The 8137-nt window shown below is 29.1% G+C and overlaps 1 long non-coding RNA gene across 1 annotated transcript; it reads right to left on the bottom strand.

Annotated features, from left to right (window-relative positions):
• Nucleotides 1-229: 229 nt before the first annotated feature.
• On the bottom strand, nucleotides 230-1360 carry LOC126923716 (uncharacterized). The gene is made up of 2 exons (XR_007713278.1): nucleotides 1192-1360; nucleotides 230-1117 (listed from the first exon to the last, which is right to left on the bottom strand). It is a non-coding gene; the product is annotated as an uncharacterized LOC126923716 (long non-coding RNA).
• Between the last annotated feature and the right edge of the window lie 6777 nt (nucleotides 1361-8137).

Raw genomic sequence — 8137 nt, forward strand, 5'->3', positions numbered from 1 at the left:
ACGCGTAACTTTGGGAAAAATCCATAATATATATATATATATATATATATATATATATATATATATATATATATGTATGTATACGTTATTAAACCATTAAAACGCAAAGAAATAAATATATAGATTTACATTTCTACGAACCTAGTGAATTATATACGAAATCCACATTATGGAATATTCAACCAATTAGCGATCCGAGAAACAATGAGAATAACAATACGCGCACATATACATATGCATATATATATTTTACATAATGGAAAATTACATTGTGAAATGTATATATATATATACACGAACAACTACTCATCTAATATACAAAACCACCTTGTAAAAATTGCATTACTGAACATTCAACTAAACCAACTGAAGATTTAGTATAATAATATATAATAATATAATAATATATATATATACATAGATATGTGAAATAGCGTTGTATATAACCGGAAACAATACAAATGTCACACGACTTCTTCAACAACTTCGACTCTTCGTTCCTGCCGACAACACCTCACACGATGACTGCGTCTTCTAGGACCACTTACGGATTCTTTACAATTCTTCTTCTTCTTGCACTGAAATATCATATGCAGTGAATAAAACACGAAAGAAGCAGGATGAACTAAATAAAAGAAATCATAACAAGATACACACCGAGACAATCCGCATGGGAACCTCTGACAAAGTATCTATCATTAAATGCATAATAATCAAGATGCACAAACCTCATCTGGAAGTCGACACCACTCACAGCGTGCCAATGCAAGGGAGGAAAACGAATGAAATTGTATTTCGTGAAGACGTTTCACCACTTTCCATAGATCAGAAACTGGAGTTACACAACTAATAACCTAATAACAAGGAAGTAATATAAAATATACACGATTTAATATATAGCAAATATGGACATATAAATCTACAAGGAGCAAAATATATCCCATATTGTCAAATAAAACCAAATTGTGAAAAGATCATCAGGACACGACGCCAACGAAGGTGCCACTGTGCCTATTTGGATGGAAAACCGCCACTTCAGCATCATCCTTCGCACATATTCACACACGCACGTCGATCACGTCATCTCGTACCATTCACATATCTTCTTCCTCTTGCGCTAAAACAAATTCACAAGTTTAAGGGAACAAACAACATGCGAAACGAGATAGAATACTAAAAACACATACTCACACAGTTCGCACAGGCGCGGACGCTTTTGTGTCCATCACTCAACATAACCTGTAATCATCAAAATCCACGTTCTCTCATGGAAACTCTAAAAACCTGCAGCATTGCGATTCCCACCGGAACGAACTGTCACGTGACTGTCATCCCATTGGGGATGTCATTATAAAGAGCGTAGCGACACAATTCAAATCGGAGTAATCGTTACCAGTTGAATAAAAGAGTAAGGGAGTAATTGTTAGCGGGTCAGTTGAATAAAGGAATAGAAGAGAGTAATTGTTAGCGTTCGGGAGAATTTAGCGAAAAATAAAGAAGAGTCAGATTAATTGTTAGCGTTAGCGTTAGCGATTAATTGTTAGTGGTTCAGTTAGAACAATCAGAGTAATTGTGAAAAGAGAGTAACTGCCATTAGTTGGTTCAGTTAGAATATAGTCAGAGAAATTGTTAGCGTTCGGGAGAATTTAACGAAATTAAAGAAGAGTAATTCAGTTAGAATAAAGAAATAGGATAGAGCAATTGTGATTAGTTGGTTCAGGAGAATTTAGCGAAAATAAGGAGAGTAATTGTTAGTCGTTCAATTGAATTTGAGTGAGTCTGATATCAGTTCGTTCAGTTGATTTAATTAGAATTTAAGTTAGGATTAGAGAATAATTGTTCGTTCCAGTTCGAGTTTAAGAATTACGAGATATAAATGTTATTAGTCAGTTCGAATTATAAAATAATTGTTATTAGTCAGTTAGAATTAAAACAATAGTTGGCTCAAGTTTTTGTGTTAGAATTTCGAATTGTTAAACACGTCCGGACACACTGTTGTTTACACTGTTCAAATTAAATAAAGATTAAAACGAAAAATTATAGAAGTGTCAATCTTTGTAAAACCGGAATCACCCCAGCGGCCTGCCCGTTCATCAGCGGAGACCAACGTCAGGTGAGTCAACTTTAATTATTATTAATAATTAATAATTAAAATAATAAATAATATCAATGATTAGTATAATTCGTCATTAATTCCGCCTGTAATAATTATTTATAATATAATTGTTTATTCCAAACAATCCTCTCCCGTGCTAGTATTCCTGCGCATAGCAGGTTAGCCGAAACGTGGAGATTGTTGACCAGTGGCCTAAACTCCGGTCAACGCTACATAATCTAACAAGAAATATCTAATTGAAACAGTCCTTAGACTGTTTCTGGTGGCAGCGACTACTACATTGTTTAAAATTTCAAAATTTGGATAGCGAAACGTAACAATAGTATATAACGTTATACGTTATATCGTTATAGTATATAACGTTATACGTTGTAACGGTGTACTACATAACGTTATACGTTGTAACGGTGTACTACATAACGTTATACGTTGTAACGGTGTACTACATAACGTTATACGTTATATCGTAATAGCATACAACGTTATTCGTTGTATCGTAATAGTATATAACGTTATACGTTATATCGTAATAGTATACAACGCTATACGTTGTAACGGAATACTACATAACGTTATACGTTATATCGTAATGCTATATAACGTTATACGTTATTTTGTAATATTATATAACGTTATGCGTTATTTTGTAATAGTATATAACGTTATACGTTATATGGTAATGGTATATAACGTTATACGTTATATCGTTATAGTATATAACGTTATACGTTATATCGTTATGGTATATAACGTTATACGTTATATCGTTATAGTATATAACGTTATACGCTGTAACGTTATACTACGTAACGTTATACGTTATATTGTTATAGTATGTAACGTTATACGTTATATCGTAATAGTATACAACGTTATACGTTGTAACGGTATACTACATAGCGTTATACGTTATATGATAATAGTATACAACGTTATACGTTATATCGTAATGCTATATAACGTTATACGTTATTTTGTAATAGCATATAACGTTATACGTTATTTTGTAATAGTATATATCGTTATACGTTATTTTGTAATATTATATAACGTTATGCGTTATTTTGTAATAGTATATAACGTTATACGTTATATGGTAATGGTATATAACGTTATACGTTATATCGTTATAGTATATAACGTTATACGTTATATCGTTATAGTATATAACGTTATACGTTATATCGTTATAGTATATAACGTTATACGTTATATCGTTATGGTATATAACGATATACGTTATATCGTAATAGTATACAACGTTATACGTTATATTGCAATAGGATCTAACATTATACGTTATATCGTTATAGTATATTGCGTTATACGTTGTAACGTTGTACTACATAACGTTATACTTTGTAACGGTGTACTACATAACGTTATACGTTATATCGTAATACTATACAACGTTAAACGTTATATCCTAATGGTATATAACGTTATACGTTATATCGTTATAGTATATAACGATATAAGTTATATCGTTATAGCATATAACGTTATACGTTATTTTGTAATAGTATATAACGTTATACGTTATATGGTAATGGTATATAACGTTATACGTTATATGGTAATGGTATATAACGTTATACGTTATATCGTTATAGTATATAACGTTATACGTTATATCGTTATAGTATATAACGTTATACGTTATATCGTAATAGTATATAACGTTATACGTTGTAACGGTATACTACATAACGTTATACGTTATATCGTAATAGTATATAACGTTATACGTTGTAACGTTATACTACGTAACATTATACGTTATATCGTTATAGTATATAACGTTACACGTTATATCGTAATAGTATACAACGTTATACGTTGTAACGGTATACTACATAGCGTTATACGTTATATGATAATAGTATACAACGTTATACGTTATATCGTAATGCTATATAACGTTATACGTTATTTTGTAATAGTGTATACCGTTATACGTTATTTTGTAATAGTATATAACGTTATACGTTATATCGTAATAGTATACAACGGTATACGTTGTAACGGAATACTACATAACGTTATACGTTATATCGTAATGCTATATAACGTTATACGTTATTTTGTAATATTATATAACGTTATACGTTATTTTGTAATAGTATAAAACGTTATACGTTATATGGTAATGGTATATAACGTTATACGTTATATCGTTATGGTATATAACGTTATACGTTATATCGTAATAGTATGCAACGTTATACGTTATATTGCAATAGGATCTAACGTTATACGATATATCGTTATAGTATATTGCGTTATACGTTGTAACGTTGTACTACATAACGTTATACGTTGTAACGGTGTACTACATAACGTTATACGTTATATCGTAATACTATACAACGTTAAACGTTATATCCTAATGATATATAACGTTATACGTTATATCGTTATAGTATATAACGTTATACGTTGTAACGGTGTACTACATAACTTTATACGTTATATCGTAATAGCATACAACGTTATTCGTTATATCGTAATAGTATATAACGTTATACGTTATATCGTATTAGTATATAACGCTATACGTTGTAACGGTATACTACATAACGTTATACGTTGTAACGGTATACTACGTAACGTTATACGTTATATCGTTATAGTATATAACGTTATACGTTATATGGTTATAGCATACAACGTTATACGTTATGTAGCAATAGTACCTAACGTTATCCGTTATATCGTAATAGTATATAACGTTATACGTTGTAACGGTATACTACGTAACGTTATACGTCATATCGTTATAGTATATAACGTTATACGTTATATCGTTATAGTATATAACGTTATACGCTGTAACGTTATACTACGTAACGTTATACGTTATATTGTTATAGTATGTAACGTTATACGTTATATCGTAATAGTATACAACGTTATACGTTGTAACGGTATACTACATAGCGTTATACGTTATATGATAATAGTATACAACGTTATACGTTATATCGCAATGCTATATAACGTTATACGTTATCTTGTAATAGTATATAACGTTATACGTTATTTTGTAATAGTATATATTGTTATACGTTATTTTGTAATATTATATAACGTTATGCGTTATTTTGTAATAGTATATAACGTTATACGTTATATGGTAATGGTATATAACGTTATACGTTATATGGTAATGGTATATAACGTTATACGTTATATCGTTATAGTATATAACGTTATACGTTATATCGTTATAGTATATAACGTTATACGTTATATCGTTACGGTATATAACGATATACGTTATATCGTAATAGTATACAACGTTATACGTTATATTGCAATAGGATCTAACGTTATACGTTATATCGTTATAGTATATTTCGTTATACGTTGTAACGTTGTACTACATAACGTTATACTTTGTAACGGTGTACTACATAACGTTATACGTTATATCGTAATACTATACAACGTTAAACGTTATATCCTAGTGGTATATAACGTTATACGTTATATCGTTATAGTATATAACGCTATACGTTGTAACGGTATACTACATAACGTTATACGTTATATCATAATGCTATATAACGTTATACGTTATTTTGTAATAGTATATAACGTTATACGTTATGTAGATATAGTATATAACGTTATACGTTATATCGTAATAGTATATAACGTTATACGTTGTAACGGTATGTTACATAGCGTTATACGTTATATGATAACAGTATACAACGTTATACGTTATATCGTAATGCTATATAACGTTATACGTTATTTTGTAATACTATATAACGTTATACGTTATTTTGTAATAGTATATAACGTTATACGTTATATCGTAGTATTATACAAAGTTATACGTTATTATGTAATAGTATATAACGTTATACGTTGTAACGGTATACTTCATAGCGTTATACGTTATATGATAATAGTATACAACGTTATACGTTATATCGTAATGCTATACAACGTTATACGTTATATCGTAATACTATACAACGTTATAGGATATATCATAATGCTATATAACGTTATACGTTGTTTTGTAATAGTATATAACGTTATACGTTATGTAGATATAGTATATAACGTTATACGTTATATCGTAGTAGTATATAGCGTTATACGTTGTAACGGTATGTTACATAGCGTTATACGTTATATGATAACAGTATACAACGTTATACGTTATATCGTAATGCTATATAACGTTATAAGTTATATCGTAATAGTATATAACGTTATACGTTGTAACGGTATACAACATAACGTTATACGTTATATGGTAAAAGGATACAACTTTATACGGTTTAGCGGTATACTACGTAACGTTATACGTTATATCGTTATAGTATATAACGTTATACGTTATATCGTAATAGTATACAACGTTATACGTTATATAGCAATAGTATCTAACGTTATACGTTATTTTGTAATAGTATATAACGTTATTCGTTATATCGTAATAATAGACAACGTTGTACGTTATATAGCAATAGGTGCTAACGTTATACGTTATATCGTAATAGTATATAACGTTATACGTTGTCACGGTATACTACATAACGCTATACGTAATATGGTAATAGTATACAGCGTTATACGTTATATCGTAATGATATACAACGTTATACCTTATTTTGTAATAGTGTATAACGTTATAAGTTACCTCGTAATAGTATATAACGTTATACGTTATATCGTAATACTATACAACGTTATACGTTGTCACGGAATACTACATAACGCTATACGTAATATGGTAATAGTATACAACGTTATACGTTATATCGTAATGATATACAACGTTATACGTTATTTTGTAATAGTGTATAACGTTATACGTTACCTCGTAATAGTATATAACGTTATACGTTATATCGTAATACTATACAACGTTATACGTTATATCATAATGCTATAGAACGTTATACGTTATTTTATAATAGTATATAACGTTATACGTTATATCGTTATAGTATATAACGTTATATGTTATATCGCAGTGGTATATAACGTTATACGTTATATCGTTATAGTATATAACGTTATACGTTGTAACGTTGTGCTACATAACGTTATACGCTGTAACGGTGTACTACATAACGTTATACGTTATGTCGATATAGCATATAACGTTATACGTTATATCGTAGTAGTATATAACTTTATACGTTGTAACGGTATACTACATAGCGTTATACGTTACATGATAATAGTATACAACGTTATACGTTATATCGTAATGCTATATAACGTTATACGTTATTTTGTATCAGTATATAACGTTATACGTTATTTTGTAATAGTATATAACGTTATACGCTGTAACGGTGTACTACATAACGTTATACGTTATATCGTAGTAGTATATAACTTTATACGTTGTAACGGTATACTACATAGCGTTATACGTTACATGATAATAGTATACAACGTTATACGTTATATCGTAATGCTATATAACGTTATACGTTATTTTGTATCAGTATATAACGTTATACGTTATTTTGTAATAGTATATAACGTTATACGTTATATCGTAATACTATCCAACCTTATACGTTATATCATAATGCTATATAACGTTATACGTTATTTTGTAATAGTATATAACGTTATACGTTATATCGTTATAGTATATAACGTTATACGTTATATCGTAATAGTATCTAACGTTATACGTTGTAACGGTATACTACATAACGTTATACGTTATATGGTAATAGTATAAAACTTTATACGTTATATCGTAATGCTATACAACGTTATACGTTATATCGTAATACTATACAACGTTAAACGTTATATCGTAATGCTATATAACGTTATACGTTATTTTGTAATAGTATATAACGTTATACGATACCTCGTAATAGTACATAACGTTATACGTTATATCGTAATACTATACAACGTTATACCTTATATCGTAATGCTATAGAACGTTATACGTTATTTTGTAATAGTATATAACGTTATACGTTATATCGTTAAGGTATATAACGTTATCCGTTATTTTGTAAT

This window comes from Bombus affinis, chromosome 13 (genome assembly GCF_024516045.1).
Source record: "Bombus affinis isolate iyBomAffi1 chromosome 13, iyBomAffi1.2, whole genome shotgun sequence".
NCBI classification, from domain to species: domain Eukaryota; kingdom Metazoa; phylum Arthropoda; class Insecta; order Hymenoptera; family Apidae; genus Bombus; species Bombus affinis.